This window comes from Carettochelys insculpta, chromosome 13 (assembly GCF_033958435.1).
Source record: "Carettochelys insculpta isolate YL-2023 chromosome 13, ASM3395843v1, whole genome shotgun sequence".
NCBI classification, from domain to species: Eukaryota; Metazoa; Chordata; order Testudines; family Carettochelyidae; genus Carettochelys; species Carettochelys insculpta.
The window spans coordinates 623,592-640,383 of record NC_134149.1 but is presented as its reverse complement, the minus strand read 5'-3'; the positions used below and the strand labels follow the sequence as shown (position 1 = coordinate 640,383).

Here is a 16,792-nt window from a genome sequence, read left to right as displayed (position 1 = left end):
CAGTCTAAGCACTGGCATACAATTGACTACTTCACCACAAAAAGATCTTTCTCATGTCATGCTGACTTGTGCAATGTGTGGCTCTTGGCCTGACCACTTCATGGTATGCAGTGTTGTCTCCTTGAAACTTTGTCCACCAAAACGTCATCATTCTGCTGTATGCCGAAAAAAGCTGGATATAAGTAAACTTGAAATACCAGAGACAGAAGCACAGTTTCAATGCAGTCTTGAGATTTCCTTAGTCATCAGCTATGAAGGCCCAGAATGGTCACCCGCTATTGAGGATGACTGGACTAACATCAAAGAAACAACCTACAGAACTCCTGTCGAGATCCTTGATTTCCAGAAACACAGGCACAAGGACTTGTTTGATGACAAGGACAGAGATGCTCAACCTCTTGATAAGATGCATGTGACACACCTGGCCTGGATCAATGATAAAGAGGATGCTTCCAGGAAATCAGCATATATGCGAGCCAAGCAGGAGGCACAAGTCAAATTATGGCAAATGAAAGAGGACTGGTGGAAATATCAAGCAGTTAAACTCCAAGATGGGGCTGATAGGCACGATCTTGAAGCATTCTATGGGCCACACGTTGCTGGCTGTATACCAGTGTGCTCTGCTGACGCCCACACTTGATCAGACAGTACTAAAATTCTTGACCGCTGGGAATGACCATTTTCACAAACCATTGAACTAGGCCTCTACTTTTGACAGCAGCGTTCCTGCAGAGATTCCCTCAGTGGGCCAATGATTTACAGCTGGCCATGCCATTAGCTCTGAGGAGGTACAGAAAGCTGTTAACCAGATGAAATCTGGAAAGGCACCTGGCAGTGATGTAATTCCATCAGAAATTTATAAAGTTGCCAGTTGATGTACCATCTCACCTGTTTATTTAGTGTCATTTGAGAGAAGAAAGTAGTCCCCAAGGACTTCAGAGATGCCTTGGTCATCACAACATGAACTTTCAACTTTACCCTTGTATATGTGTACAACCATCAGGGCATCTCTCTGCTCTCTATTAGCCAGTAAGATCCTGGCCCACATCCTTTACAACCAGCTTTCACTACATAAGTTGAAAAAATGGCCTAATTTCTGAAAATCAGGGTAGATTTCATGCTGGTCAAGGGGCTGCCAATATATTTGCAACCAGATAGATACAAGAGAAATGTAGAGAGCAACATCAGGACCTCTATGTGATCTTCATCTACTTGTCCAAGACGTTGGACATGGGGCACAGAAATGGATTCTGAAAAATATGTGGTCAAATTGGCTGTCCTGATTAAATTTAGTTAACATTGTTCAGTCTTTCCATGATGGCAGCATGCTGGGTTGTGTCCTGAACAATGGAAAGACATCAGCACCTCTTGCAATAGCAAATGGTATAAAGCAAGGATGGGTCCTTGCTCTTCCACTGTTCAACATCTACTTTTCAGTGATGCTGTCAGTTGCTTTTAAGGACTGCATGTTGGGCAAACCTATTCCGTTCCAAACAGATGGCAGTATTTTCAATCTCCAAGACTTCAAGCTCACATTAAAGTGGTTCCTACAACTATCCATGGCCTTCTGTTTGCTGATGACTGGACACTGTTGGCTCATTCAGTGAAGGACACACAGGAGCATTTTGATCGCTTTGCTACTTCTGCTCACCACTTTGGACTCAGTGAGCGTCAAGAAGACAGACGTTATGTCTCAGCCTGTTTGGAAAGAGCCCAGCACTCCAGGCTCCACTAAGGCTGTTGACAAGTTCTGCTACCTCGGAAGTTTACTGTCGTCTAGTATAAATGTGGATCATGATGCATCTGCTTCATTAGCCAAACCCAGCACTGCCTTTGGAAGACTGAACAAATGCCTATGGACTGACCATGGCATTATACTCCACACCCAGGCAGCAGTTTATCAGGCAGTTGTCCTGAATATCCTGTCCTATGGCTCGGAGTCATGGACAATATATTGCTGCCATATTTAAATTATGATCAGTTCCATATGCACTTTAGCTGTGTGGTGCCATGGGCATGAACGCAATGCTTATGAACAGACAGTTTCACTGGATCAGTCAAGTTATGAGGATAGATGATAAACTGATATCAAAGATGGTCTTCTATAGCCAACTTGTTCATGGAAAGCACCCTATTGGTGGTCAGTATAAGCACTATAAAGACACCTTAAAAGGCCAACGTGATGTCATGTGGCTTATCTCCAAATATCTGGAAACTCTAGTTCAGTAGTTTTCTGCCAGGACAATCTGTCCTGTACAGGCTCTTAATTGCTTTGAGAATCAGAGTACCCAGAAACTACTGGAAAAAAGAGTAGGATCCAAAAAGAATATACAATGCTTGCAGCTGGCAGCTTTTTATGTGCTGTCTGTAATTGGCTCTGCTGCCCAAGGACTGATTTAGTTGCTCACCAATGGCATTGCAGAAGATGAGATCCATGGATCAATAGCTCAGTCCAGCAAAAAGAAAGAAATATAGGATTGTAATATAATTAATGCCAGTCAACATGATTTTTAATAGGTCTTGTCAAACAAGCAGGGTACCATTTTCTGAGGCAATTACAAGTTTGCTTGAAAGAGTAATATGGTGACCATACCATTCCTGAAGTTCTGAAAGACATCTGACTTAGTAACACACAACAACTGGATTCAAAAATTAACATGATGAAATGCTAACACAGCACATAATAAGTTTTAAAATCTGGCTAACAAAGCTCTCAAAAACAGTGAATGACTGTGCAGAGAGAGACTTATTCTCAGTCCAATACTCAGTATTTTTATCAAGGATCTGGAAAAACGAAAAAAAGTTACTTACCAGTCACAGTTGTTCTTCATGAGTCAATGGATCTTTCACTTGTAAGATTGGCACCCATTGGCTGCATGGGCTGTCTACGGAGGCTGCACGGCCATAGCGACATTGACATTTAGTTTCATAACACATATTGAGGGAGCACAAATCCTCAATACAGTAATTGGTTCCTTCCTATCCACCACCAAGAGCATTAAAGAGCTGTAGTGTGTGTGTGTGACCAGCCTTGCAAACATGGGTTAGTCCACTTGGTTTAAAAAATTATAACTCTGTTATTGCTGATAAAGTTGGCAGAGGCCACTAAGGTTGATGGAATGGTAAGAGGGGACAAGATCACTATTACAAAGAAATCCAGATCACTTGATAAGATAAAATACATAAAGTTTGGTTGTGCCTAACACAATCAAATGCAAGGGCCAACCCATGAACAGAAGCATGGGTCACACCTGCAGGATGGGGACTGTATCTGGGAGATCTGAGGCTCTGCAAAAAATGCAGATGATCAGCTGACTGCAAGCCCCTATTGCGTGGCTGTGGCTAAGATAGCTAATGACATTCTCAGTTGTAATGATGTAATGACTCCGCACCACCACAAGGCAAGGCAGTGTCACAGAATTCCTTTGGTCACAACCAACTGCAATCTGGCAAGCACTTAGAGTTTGTCAGGCCTAGACTTTGGACCTTAGAGCAGAGGAATCCAGGCTGGTAGATGGACCACTGAAACAAACTGACAGAGCCCAGAGCTCCCAGCCCATGGCCCTGAGTTACTAAGTGAAGTAAAGGGTTGAACAAGCTGCCTGGTCTACCCTTTGAAGAAAGAAGACAGACCAGAAAAGCAGCCTTTGTTGCAACCCCTGGAACTAAGCATTGGCTTTAGCTATAAGGGCCAAGACTTTCTTTTGGGATGTGAATGACGGACTCCTCTTCTTGGCATGAGTCAAGAAGACTCTTGAGGTCCACAGATGTATTTCCTTTTTCATGGACTGCTCTGTATCTGCCAAAGGGAGCGGACTCTAAGAAAGTCAGATGAAGGGACATCCTGAAGGGTGTTCCAGGTAATGATATAGAATGTGAGATGTCCTTCAAGGGTGCAACTGGGGAACACAGCCTTTGGCAGGCGTAGTAACAAGGAGAGCAGGAGGAGGGAGTGGCATTTCCCCATGTATAGGGCACAACTGAAATAACTGCTGGAACACGGAGTCCCCTTCTAGCATTCATGCTTTTCAAAGGACATTTAAAAATGAGGATTCAAGGAAGACCCATAGGAAGCAGCTGAAGTGTGGAAAGCTTGCCTTTCAGCGAGAGGCTTAAGGAGCTCCATTTACTTAGTTTATTGAAAACTAAGAAGTGACAATCACAGCCTAGAAATGGGGAGGAGATTTCTGTCAGCAGATGGTTCTTTCGTCTAGCAGACAAGGCAGAACAAGACCCACTGTCTAGAAGCTGAAGCTGGACAGATTCAAACTGTAAAGAAGGCACAAATTTGGAACAGTGCCAGCAACTAACCACCGGGACCACAGATGTTCTCCACCACTTGCAGTCTTTACATCCCCCTTTAGCATCTTAAGTTACTGGACTCAATGCAGTGTGTGAGCAGGATTGTGTCCCTGGCCTGTATTATATAAGAGATCAGATTAGCCAAGCACCGTGGTCTGCTCCCAGCCTTTGAATCTGCACCAGTCTCCTACTTCATTTGAGTCTAAAAACAGCAGCTGCTCTACCATGCTCTCTCAAGGATTCCCCCACATGCAGCTGGAATTGTTCATACAAAAGGTCCATCCTGAGTGCTCTAGAAAACATCCCCACTGGTTTTGCCACAGCTCTCAGTGCCATGCACGCCACCATCCAGACCAGAGTTCTCGCACCCATAGCAGCAACTGTAGGCTTCAGAATAGTTTTACATAGGGACTTTTGTAGGTTAAACTTTGAACTGGCAAGCCTCATCCTAAACAGCACAAGCAGGGGGTTGCTCCAGCCCTGCGGAGCTACTGCAGGTTGGTGCGGGGAGGGCACTCCAGCACCTAGGGAGGCAGCTCCAGACCAGCCAGGCTGGAGTCACCTCCACCACACCACCTGCCCCAGCTGCCTGCAGTGCTCTGGGTCCAGGGTGGCTCCAGCCCCTCTGGAGTACCCCCACCTGCAGCAGCCCAGGCCTCTGGCACACTGCGGCTGGAATATATATATATTTTTGTGTGTGTGTGTGTGTGTGTGTGTGTGTGTGTGTGTGTGTGTGTGTGTGTGTGTGTGTGTGTGTGTGTGTGTGTGTGTGTGTGTGGTTACATGACAGGGTTACCTACCATTTAACCAATTAAGTGGGATTTTGTGTCCCTAGTTTCACGAGAGCAGGAGTAATCAAGCTGGCTTGCCCAGAATACACAAATCATCAATATCTCCCTGCTTTAGAAAGTGGCTCCAGGAGGGTGAAATCCTGAAGCCTCAAGACAGAGCTGGGGCTCTGACGGGGTGTCAGGGAGCACAAATTATAGGTTCAGTCTGGGAAGTCTCAGAAGGCTTTAAAGCACTCCTCCGCTCTCTTTACAGGCCACAGACATATCTGATGAGTCCAATGCATTAGTGATAAGCTCTGAGGCAGACGATATCCGCATGCTCAGCAGCAATGCCTTCCTTGTAAAAGAAGAGAAGATGGTACTCAGCCAGCTCCCTGCACTCCCCTCCCAGCCAATCCCATGGCTAGAGCTTGCAAGGTGCCAATACTCAGTACCAGCACAAAAAAGCCCTGCTTAGCAGCCTCCTTCGTCCTTGTTTTTCCTCAATTCCAATGGCTCTCTGTTGTCACCTACGTCACGGAGACATGAGTTTGCAACGTGGCTGTATTCTAAGTGTAACTCACTTCAGACACATACACCAGCCCTGGAACAGAGATGGAGCAATTCTTTTTACAGGGAATCACAGCCTAATTCCACTGCTTGGTTCCCAGTGAGCAATTCTGTCTCAAGAATTGACTGTAGTCAGAGACCCAGGCAGAAAACACTCTCCTGTGGTTTCCACAGTTCACTCTCCAAGAACCACTGCCTCTAGTCTAGCCAGTCTCAGAGGGTGTTAGTCTGTACCTGCAGAAACAAAGGAGTCCTACGACACCTTAAAGACTAACAGATTTATTTGGACATAAGCTTTTTTGGGGAAAACCCACTTAGCCAGCTGCATAACAAGGCCAGTTCAGTCAGAGTGGATGGCTGTGTCTATACGAGAAGATCAAAACTGAATTAATATTCATTTTGTAACTCTGGAATTAATAAATCTGATTTTGACTATTCTCACCTCCCCCCATTCTCTTCAGAGTCAACTTATTGCGGCCACACTCAATTGGCAAACATCGACTGTTGCAGTAGAGCATTATGGGAACCTATCCCATAGTTCCCTCATTCCCATGGCATTCTGGGTATGCTCACTGGTCTTTGACTTCTTCCCACACTGCATTTTCCTCATTCCCCTCCCATGTTAAGCAAATGTCCATTTTTCCAGTTGGAAGGAAGGAAAAGTAGATCAATATCAAAGATGGCAAAGTTAATAGATTTCTTTCTTCTGCAACTGAATTATCAAAGATTTCATAAAAATCAGAAAGTGTGTGTCTTCTCAGCTGGCCATCCACTGGCTGTCCCGCCTCCCATGATTGCATCTGATCCCTGAAAATAACACATGGGCCATGAAAAGCTCAAAGAAAGAATCATAGAATACCAGGACTGGAAGGGACCTCTAGAGGCCATCGAGTCCAGCCCCCTGCCCCAATGGCAGGGCCAAGTACTGTCTAAACCATCCCTGACAGACATCTATCTAACCTGTTCTTAAATATCTCCAGCGATGGAGATTCCACAACCTCCCTTGGCAATTTATTCCACTGTTTGACCACCCTGACAGTTAGGAACTTTTTCCTAATGTCCAACCTAAACCTCCCTTGCTGCAGTTTAAGACCATTGCCTCTTATTCTATCCTCAGAGGCCAAGAAGAACAAGTTTTCTCCCTCCTCCTTACGACACCCTTTTAGATACCTGAAAACTGCTGTCATGTCTCCCCTCAATCTTCTCTTTTCCAAATTGAACAAGCCCAATTCTTTCAGCCTTTCTTCATAGGTCACATTCTCTAGAGCTTTAATCATTCTTGTCGCTATTTTCTGGACCCTCTCTAATTTCTCCACATCTTTCTTGAACTGCGGTGCCCAGAACTGGACACAATACTCCAGCTGAGGCCTAACCAGTGCAGAGTAGAGCGGAAGAATGACTTCTCGTGTCTTGTTCACAACACACCTGTTAATGCATCCCAGAATCATGTTTGCTTTTTTTGCAACGGCATCACACTGTCTACTCATATTTAGCTTGTGGTCCACTACAATCCCTAAATCCCTTTTTGCTGTAGTCATTCCTAGACAGTCTCTCCCCATTCTGTATGTGTGACACTGATTGTTCCTTCCCAAGCGGAGCACTTTGCATTTGTCCTTATTAAACTTCATCCTGTTTACCTCAGACCATTTCTCCAATTTATCCAGATCATTTTGAATTATGAAAGAGTTGATAGTAAAGTTTTTGAAAAAAAAAAGAGAGTTGCTGAGGAGAGGGTATTTGGGCTTCCCTGTTCATTGTACAGCTTCTGTGCATAATCTGTGCTCTCCACTGGCCCTCCACTGGACTGTCCCCTCTCCTGATTGCATCTGACCCCTGAAAATAACACAGGGATGGTGTGTATTCTCGACTGGCCCTCCACCCACTCTTCCCTGCATGAAGGGGTGCAAATTAGAAGAAAGAGGATTGAAAAGTCTAGGAAAAGAGATTTTTTGTCTTCCCTTTTCACTACACAGATATTGTCAACATGGGGGATTGCAATGAAATCTCACACACTGAACTTATAACGGAACAGGGATCTCAACTGGCTCTCTACCCTGTGTATTCAGGGGGAGGTCAAAGCATGAAGAATGATACGAAAAAGTTAGGAAAAAGATTTTCTAACAAATATCAAAGATTTTGCAAAAAGCAGCATGTGTCTGCAATGGGCAGCAAGCCCCCAAAAATATTTTTGGTGGTGGGCAGCAAGCACCTGAAATTCTTTCCCGCCCTTGGAGCCCTAACTGCATGCAAGCCAGGACATGGTGCTGCCTGGCAGCATGGTCAGCACCGAACGGCAGGCACATTTTTTTATTGGGTTGGAGGCTACCTACGTGATGTGGCTGAGTGTGGGAAAGACCCCAACTGCATGGCATCTGTGGGGAGGGAGAAGGGTTCATGCACAAATGTAAACCACTGAGAAGTTTCTTGGCCTCTTCTGCAATCATGACTTCCACAACAGCCTTGCTGCCATGTGGTGTGGCGGGGCAGCAGCTGGCACCAGGCAGCGCAGGAAAAAAAAAAAACAAAAACCAAACCCACAAGCATAGAGACAGAACCACAAACTCTGTGCTGGGGCTATGTGTCATGGGTAGATACGCTCACAGCACTAATAGCAAAGGCAGACAGACAGTTCTCAGGCTTTCATACAAACATGACCCCACAGCCACAGGCTTCCCGGTTCTGATTTGAAATTAATGATCCTCCTGTTACCTAATTCCTGCGCACCTGTAGAGCACTGACGGGCACTGTGGGTTATATATGGGACACCTCTGGAGGCTAATAAATTTGAGTTTAAGACATGGCACTTCCACACTGGCCTTTAATTGAACTTTTGAATTCAAGCTTGACACTAAACCCATCAGGTACCGATGATATTATGATATCGATATTACTGCTCCCTAAATTGAGCTAATGGTATTTACAGTGAAGACAGTCATGTGGTAATATTGAGCTAAGTGCCTTAAATTTGAATTTATCTCGTAGTGTACACACAGCTGATGTGGCTCACTACAAGCAGCTGATGGTGAGGTATCAATACCAAGAGAGTGAAAATTTCCTTTGTAGTGAGAACCATTCTAAATCCTTATTCAGTCCTAATTTGAGCACGTTACATTTTCAAATGAATTGCAGCTCTGCTGTGTCTCTTTGCAGTCTGGTTTTGAAAAAATTTTTGTGGACAAATAGCTATTGTTAAATACATTACTGAGTGTCCAGTGCAGTTAAAGAGTTCTCTTGCTTGTGTACGCACATTACCTTTCTTGACTTCTGATTTGTGTCCATCTACCCTTTGGTACAGAGACTTTCTAGTTCAGCCAATATACAGGACAGAGTGGCACTGCTGGCACACAGCACAGATCACGTTAGCAGATGCACAACAGGTGGATGAGCCCCTGACAAAGTGGGTTATATGGTTAGGTCTTGTGATGGTGTCACTCAAACATTTCCACAAGCATTTCTTTGCAGACAAAAAACCTGCCATCAGAAGAAACTTGCCAAAACAATACTACGTAAAACAAATCAGGGCTCTGGGAGAACTGAGTGAAGAACAAGCATGACAAGTTGAGAGAGACATTGAAGTGGATGATGTTCAGTGTGAAGGCACCAGCCAAAGCCAAAACCAGGTACTGAAGCCCTGAAAAAGCCAAAGGATAATGATTCTTGAAGGTCAAGGAAACTGACAGAACATGCACCAGCATACCAACATGCCAAAGCAATGGCCTGAGGACTTCCCACAAATGACCACAGCTGTCTGGAGAGCAGTTGCAGACATAGCCCGCACACCTCCGCCCCCCCACCCCCGCTCAATGAGTGTAGCTGAGGCAAGAGAAAGAGCTGAAGGACTGGCTTGATGAGGCACAGTCCCTGAAGCAAGCTCTTTTACTCGCTGTGCTGTTAACATTTGCTGACAACATTGATACTCTGAAGACAAAACTGAGAGCAGGCAGCCTGGCACTAGCACCAGTGTTTTCTAGGGCCCCAACCCTGAAAAGCTAAGAGGGTTCTACCCTGTCTTGATCTAGGAACGAAGACATCTCAGTGAGAATACAGCACAGGTAGGGTTATTAGAAAAGGAATTTTCTCCCCATATGCAGGTAGGTACAACTGACGGGGACACTATGGGGAATTTTCACCTTTCCTGAGTATATCAGGAACTGGCCAGAGGCAGAAGCAAGATGCTAGTTTAGATGCCTCAGGGTTTACCAGAGTGGGTGAAAACGCTAGGTATCTCTTTCTTTATGCTGATGAGCCTCAAATCTGAGCTACTGGAGCAACCAGACAGGCCGTGGCCATAGGACCGCCACATGAATCTGCCAGTAACGGTCCATGCTCATCAAAGAGCACTTCCGTTTGGCAAGGAGGAAGATGTAGCGGGTGGTGTCTTAGACCAGACATATACCGCAGCATTTGTCCGGTCTACTTGTACCAGTATATCCTCTAACCCCAGGCAAAACAAGAATTACTACAGGTTGAACAGCTCCAGTCCAGCACCCTGAGGACCTGAGCAGAGCTGACCCAGGGACTTTGCTGAACCACAAGAGGTCAATAATGTCTAGCAGCATTACCAATATGTCTATTGCATCCTGGGCTCTTTAAAGTCATTTGGGGTAAATTAGAGATAAACAGCAACACTGAACACAGAGCCAGGACTGGTGGCTGTCAACAAACTTTATGGGGCTTCTATGTCAGACACATGGAAGAACAGTTTGTTGGGTGAAAGTCAACATGGTTTCTATAAGGGAAATCATGTCTTACTAGAGTTCTTGGAAGGGATCAACAAATGTGGACAAGGGGATCCAGTAGATACTGTGTACTTAGATTTCCAGAAAGCTTTTGACAAGGTCCCTCACCAAAGGCTCTTACATAAATTAAATTGTCATGGGATCAGACGGAAGATCCTTTCATGGATTGAGAACTGGCGAAAAGGCAGGAAACAGAGGGTAGGAAAAAAACACAGTACCATTTTCAGAATCGAGAGGGTAACTAGTGGTGTTCCCCAAGGGTCAGTCCTAGGACTAGTCCTGTTCAAGCTATTCATAAGTGATCTGGAGAAATGGGTAAACGGTGAGGTGGCAAAGTTTGCAGACAATACACTCATCCCTCGCTATACGAGCACAATTGGTTCCCAACTTTCTGCTTGTGGGCGAAAACTCGTAAGAGGAACATTAAATTACCATTAAAATACATGTCAAAGTCTCTGATTGGTTCCTAGTGCTCCTAACTGGGGGGAAAGGAGTGGTGGCATGCAGCTTGAAAGATAAGTGAACCTTACAGCAGGGGGTGGAGGGTGTTGGAGAAGGTGCAGGACCTGTTGGAGGTGGGTGTGGTGGGCTGGGGGGTTCCAGGCCTGGGGGGTGTTGGGAGCTGGCAGGGCTGGGAAGGGGGTATATGGGGAGTTGCAGGCCAGGGGTGTTGGGAGCGGGACAGGTGGGGCTGCAGGTCTCCCCGCGCCCCAGCCAGGGACCCCACAACTGGCTCTGCTCCAGCTGCAGGTCTCCCCGCGCCCCAGCCAGGGACCCCAAGGCTAGCTCGCATAAGTGGGGGGAAGTTCACTCTTTTAGTGAACAAATGTATGTGTTTTTCCCTTGTTTTAGCAAGCACTCATAAGTCAAGTACTCGTTAAACAAGGGATGAGTGTACTTTAGGGTCTCAAGATAGTTAAGACCAAAGCAGACTATGAAGAACTTAAAAAGAATCTCATAAAACTGAATGACTGGGCAACAAAATGGCAAATGAAATTTAACGTAGATAGATGTAAAGTAACGCACATTGGAAAAAATAATCACAACTATTACACACGGTATGATGGGTGCTAATTCAGCTACAACTCATCAAGAAAGAGATTTTGCAATCATTCTGGATAGCTCTATTAAAACATCCACGCAGTGTACAGCAGCAGTTTAAAAAAAAAAAAGAAATTAAACAGGATGTTTGGAACCATTAAAAATAAGAACATAAGAATGGCCATACTGGGTCAGACCAAAGGTCCATCCAGCCCAGTATCCCGTCTGCTGACAGTGGCCAATGCCGGGTGCCCCAGAGAAGGAGAACAGAAGACAATGATCAAGTGACTTATCTACTGCCATCCATCTCCTGCCCTTGTACTGAAGGCTAGGGCACCACACTTTACCCCTGGCTAATAGCCATTTATGGACCTAACCTGCAAAAATCTATCAAGCTCTTTTTTAAACCCTAATAGAGTCCTGGCCTTCACAGCCTCCTCCGGCAAGGAGTTCCACAGGTTGACTGTGCGCTGTGTGAAGAAAAATTTCCTTTTATTAGTTTTGAACCTAATGAGTAGAGAATAAGATGAACAACATCTTATTGCCCTTATATAAAGCCATGGTACACCCATGTCTTATACTGCATACAGATGTGGTCTCATCTCAAAAAAGATATATTGGTATCAGAAAAAGGTTCAGAAAAGGGCAATTAAAATGATAGGGGTTTGGAATTGGTCCCCTATGAAGAGAGATTAAAGAGATTAGGACTTTTCAGTTTAGAAAAGAGGAGATGAAGGAGGGGAGATGTTATAGAGAGATATAAAATTATGAGTGTTGTGGAGAAAGTGAACAAGGAATAATTTACTTGTTCTCATATCAGAACTTGAGGACACCAAATTAATTAAATTAATGGGCAGCAGGTTTAAAACAAATAAAAGGAAGTTCACACAGTGTACAACCAACCTGTGGAACTCCTTGCCAGAGGCGGCCGTGAAGGCTAGGACTACAACAGGGTTTTAAAAAGAGAGCTAGATAAATTCATGGAGATTAGGTCCATTAATGGCTATTAGCCAGGGTGGATAAGGAATGGTGTCCCCAGCCTCTGTTTGTCAGAACCTGGAGATGGGATGGCAGGAGAGAGATCGCTTGATTGTCACCAGTTCGGTTCACTCCCCCTGGGGCACCTGGCACTGGCCACTGTCAGCAGAGACGATACGGGCTAGCTGGACCTTTGGTCTGACCCAGTATGGCTGTTCTTATGGAAAACTTGGCCACACCCATAATAAGTGGACATTTGGCTAACTAAAGTCATGCTGGACCACTGATGTTGGCAAACAACAGAGGTTCAACCCATGGTAAAAGATCAGTTTTCCCACTGTCTCTACCCTAAAGGCTGCAGTCAGCATGGCTACATCCGTCAGGGATTACTCGTCTTCACAGCCCTCATAGCTCTGCCAGCCTAGTCACAGTCTTCTTTCCTGCCCACCCACCCACTTAGTGTAAAGTTACAGGACAGGAACTATTTTGGTTCTTCATGGGACAAGCTGTCTGGGTAGGATTGCTCACTGCATCCCTAGCAGCAGCAGCCAGGAAGGGATGCAGAAATGACTGTAGGCTCAAAAGAAACTTTTTGACTGGAGCAAGGATATAAAATCTCCTTGAATTAACCAGTTAAATGTTAAATTTAATGGGTTAACCAATTACATGAGGTGGTCTGCTGCAGATATGGGCTGCTTCAGCCAGGCTGGAACTCCCCTGCCCACAGTACTCCCAGGGCTCGCCACAGATTATGGCTATTCTACCCATGGTGGGGCATCCCCCTCCTCCTACCCACACCAGTTAACCATAACCAGTAAACCCAGTCCAGTTAATCAGTTACCCATTAACATCCCTAGAATGGGTTCTGGCTTGTGAATGGGCAAGAGGCACAGCTGGAACCATGCACGACATGTGCTTGGTTTGGCTTTTGTGGCATCATATGTGGCAACCCTGGAGGGCAAACGTGCCACTGTCTCTTCTAGAGATGAGGAATGAAGCTATGATGGAGCTGATCAGAGCTATGCCCTAATCAGGAGCTCTGAAAGGAGGTGGTAGCTTGAGGCAATGATAGAACAGTCTGCAAGGAAGAAGCAGACTAATGGAACGTGAGGGAGCTGCAGGCTGGAGCTGGAACAGCAGAACAGGAAGCGAAAAGAAGAGAACAATGCAGAGAAGCTTTTACTGATGCAGAAAAGTAACTCAACCAATGGCTCCTTGTCACTTGAGGGTCATCCCTCCCCCCGCCCCCCGAGTACAAGTGCACACCACCGTGCAGAGTCACACCACATCACACCCCCGTATGCATGAGTGTGTGCCACACTCTAGAGCTCCCCACAGCCTGTATGTGTGTACCCCTCAACCAGCTTTCCCTGTAAGACGTGCAATTGTGCAGCCATTCAGGAAAGATTCTAATGCCACCCAGATGATTTGCAGAGTTCTCACAGCTGCTTTTTGTTTCTATTGGTGGTGCAGATTTGCACATGCTTCTGCACATGAAAAATTTATTCCATACATGGATGGAAAAAGATCAAGAGATGAGCAAACTTTTTACATTGCGCCCCACTTTTCACCCAGACAATTAGCAGGGCCCCTCATACTGTCTAATGTGATCCAAACCAATGTAAATTTCATTTATGTTCATCTAAAAAAATATCCTTCTGGTATGTGTAAGAAAATAAGTATGCAGAATGTAAAAACTTTATGAATCGTTCTATAACTGTGACTACACATGCCTAAAAACAGGAACACTTCAACATTTTTAGTGAGATGGCTGAGCCTGAGATCCAGCGGCTGATCATGCTGCACCCCTCCTTATGAAATTTCACACACCTCTAAAAGGGGCCTACCCCTCCCTTTGCCCACCCTGGAGGGAACACTGCCCCCAACCCAGAGCCACATATCTTCTCCATCCGACAGACACATCACAACCTTTACCCTTAAAAAAAAAAAATCACATGGCAGACAGAATCACACCTCCTTTCCACTTGTCATACTCCCCTCCCTTCAACAGGCACAGCCCACCCTGTATCAACATGGACTGACATCCCTCCAAGAGACATCCCACCACAACCACTTTAACAGCATCCCTACCCAGGAAGAGCTTTGCCGTACAGCTCCCCACTGCCTTTCCCTCCCCTCTCTCTCTCACACGAGCTCTCTCTCTAGGGACACAAAGACATATCCTACTTTCTCCTACTCTAGAGTCCACAACATGGCTCAGGTAGAGGGTGGTTAGAGTCTAGTGTGACTCCTGCAACACCAACAGCACAATGAGGAACCTTCAAATGTAAAATATTTATTCTCATGCATGCAGAGTATTAGGAAACATTAGAAAGGGATAGTGAATGAGACAGAACATCTTACTGACTCTATATAAACCCATGGCATGCCCACATCTTGAATACTGCATACAGATGTGGTTGCCTCATATCAAACAAGATACCTTGGCATTGAAAAGAGTTCAGAAAAGGGCAACAAAATGATTAAGGATTTGGAACAACTATGTTATGAGGAGAGATTAAAAAGACTGGGCATGTATAGCTTACAAAAGAGGAGACAGGGGGATATATAATAGACATCTATAAAATCATGACTAGTCTTGATAAAGTAAATGTTACTTGTTCCCATAACACAAGAACAATGGACCACCAAATGCAATTAATAGGTAGGAGGTTTAAAACCAAAAAAGGAAGTATTTCCTCACCCAATGAAGAGTTAACCCACGGAACTCCTTGCCAAAGGATGTTGGAAAGACAAGGACTTTAACAGATTTCAAAAAAAGAACTAGATAAACGCATGGCGATTAGGTCGGGTCCATCAATGGCTGCTACCCAGGATGGATAGGAATGGTGTCCCTAGCCTCTGTCAAAAGATAGGAGTGGGCAATATGGAATAGCCCACTTGACGACTGCTTGTTCCGTTCATTCCCTCTGGGGCACCTGGCATGGGCCATTGTTAGGGGACAGGATACTGGGCTAGACAGACCCTTGGTCTGAGCTGGTACAGCTGCTCTTCTATTCAGAGGCGAGACCACGGGGCATTCTGCAGATCGAGTCTCTGCCCACGGGCATGCAAAGCCAACGGTGCAGAAGGCAGCAAAGGACCGCCATGCGGGGCACGGCCGCTTCAGCGCTACCAATGTCCTACTTCTACTGCGATCAGAGGGACACCAGGGCCCCATGGCCAAAGCACACCTGGCAATCGCCCCGCGGCCCGCCAGCCGCGGGCAAAGCGCCGACCCCGCGGGGCGAAGCGGCGGCTGCAGAGACCGTTATCTCGGCACGCGTGAAGGCAGAGACGCGACACTCCGCGGGCACTCCAAGCCCGCACCACCTGCTCCGCGACTCCGGGCAGCGGGCAAGGCCCACAGGCCGGCCCGGGCCCCCGCAGGCGTGCAGACCAAGCCGCCCCGCAGCGCGAGGGCCTGGAGGCAGCCCCGCCGGCCGCCCGCGGGAGGGGAGGGGAGCGCTGCCGCCCCGGCTCCCCTCCCCCACAGCGCCTCTGCATGCGCTCCTCCCCTGTGCGGAAAGGGGGCGGGGGCAGTGCGCGCCTCCTGCGCGGAAAAGAGTGCGGGTGCGCGCGCGCCTCCTGCGCGGAAAGGGGGCGGGGGCGGGGGGGGGGCGCGCGCCTCCTGCGCGGAAAGGGGGCGGGGGCACACCCCCTCCCCCCACGGTGGAAGCGGGAGGGGGGAGTGCGCGCGCGACCCCTGCGCGGAAAGGGGGCGGGGGCAGGGCGGGTGCGCGCGCCCAGCGCGGAAAGGAGTGCGGGTACGCGCCCCCACCCCCAGCGCGGAGGAGGCGGGGGGCACCGAGCGCCCCTCATTGTGCCCCCAGGGACCCCTCCCCCCAGGGGCCCGGCCCCTCTCGCCACCCGGGGTCAGGCCCCGCCCCCACCCGGGAGCGGGGGCAGAAGACGCGCCCCCCCGATCTGGCACCGAGTCACTCCGCAGGCCGCGGTAAGCCTCCGCAGCTAATGAGGAGCCACCCCCAGGGCGGCCACGGCTCGTACCTGGGTCCCCAACGCCGCGCCGCCCGCACTGCCCGGAGCCCAGATTCGGGTCGCGGCCCCTTTAAATGGAGGCGCCGCTCCGAGCCCTCAGCGCGCTGCAGCCCGGAGGGGGGCGGGGGAGCCTCTCCATTGGCTACTGCGGAAGGGGGCGGTTCCCTATTGGCTGCGGCGGGGCTGGGGCTCGCGAGACTCTCTTTCCTCAAGCAGCGTGAAAACCCGGGGCGGACCCTCGTGTCCGGGATCGGAGGCAGAGCCTTGGCAGTGTATGGCGACTAGAAGATACGGGATGAACTCCAGGATCGGGGGTAGAGCCCACACAAGCTGGAGCATAGCCCAGAATCGGGAGAGCCCGGGCCAGCCAGTGCGGCAGCCGGAGTGGCGGGG

At 47.6% G+C, this 16,792-nt stretch overlaps 1 protein-coding gene across 7 annotated transcripts in view; it reads right to left on the bottom strand.

Annotated features, from left to right (window-relative positions):
- The window catches only part of ZMYM3 (zinc finger MYM-type containing 3), a 70,007-nt gene that overhangs the window by 52,840 nt on the left and 375 nt on the right, over nt 1-16,792 (bottom strand). Inside the window, exon 1 of one of the 7 annotated variants that reach the window (XM_075007830.1) lies at nt 16,409-16,463. The exons of 5 other annotated variants lie outside the window; for them this stretch is intronic. The gene's annotated coding sequence lies outside the window, so the exon portion shown is untranslated. Of the gene's footprint in view, nt 1-16,408; nt 16,464-16,792 lie in introns of those variants that run through there. One more of the 7 variants, XM_075007829.1, reaches the window with a different exon arrangement.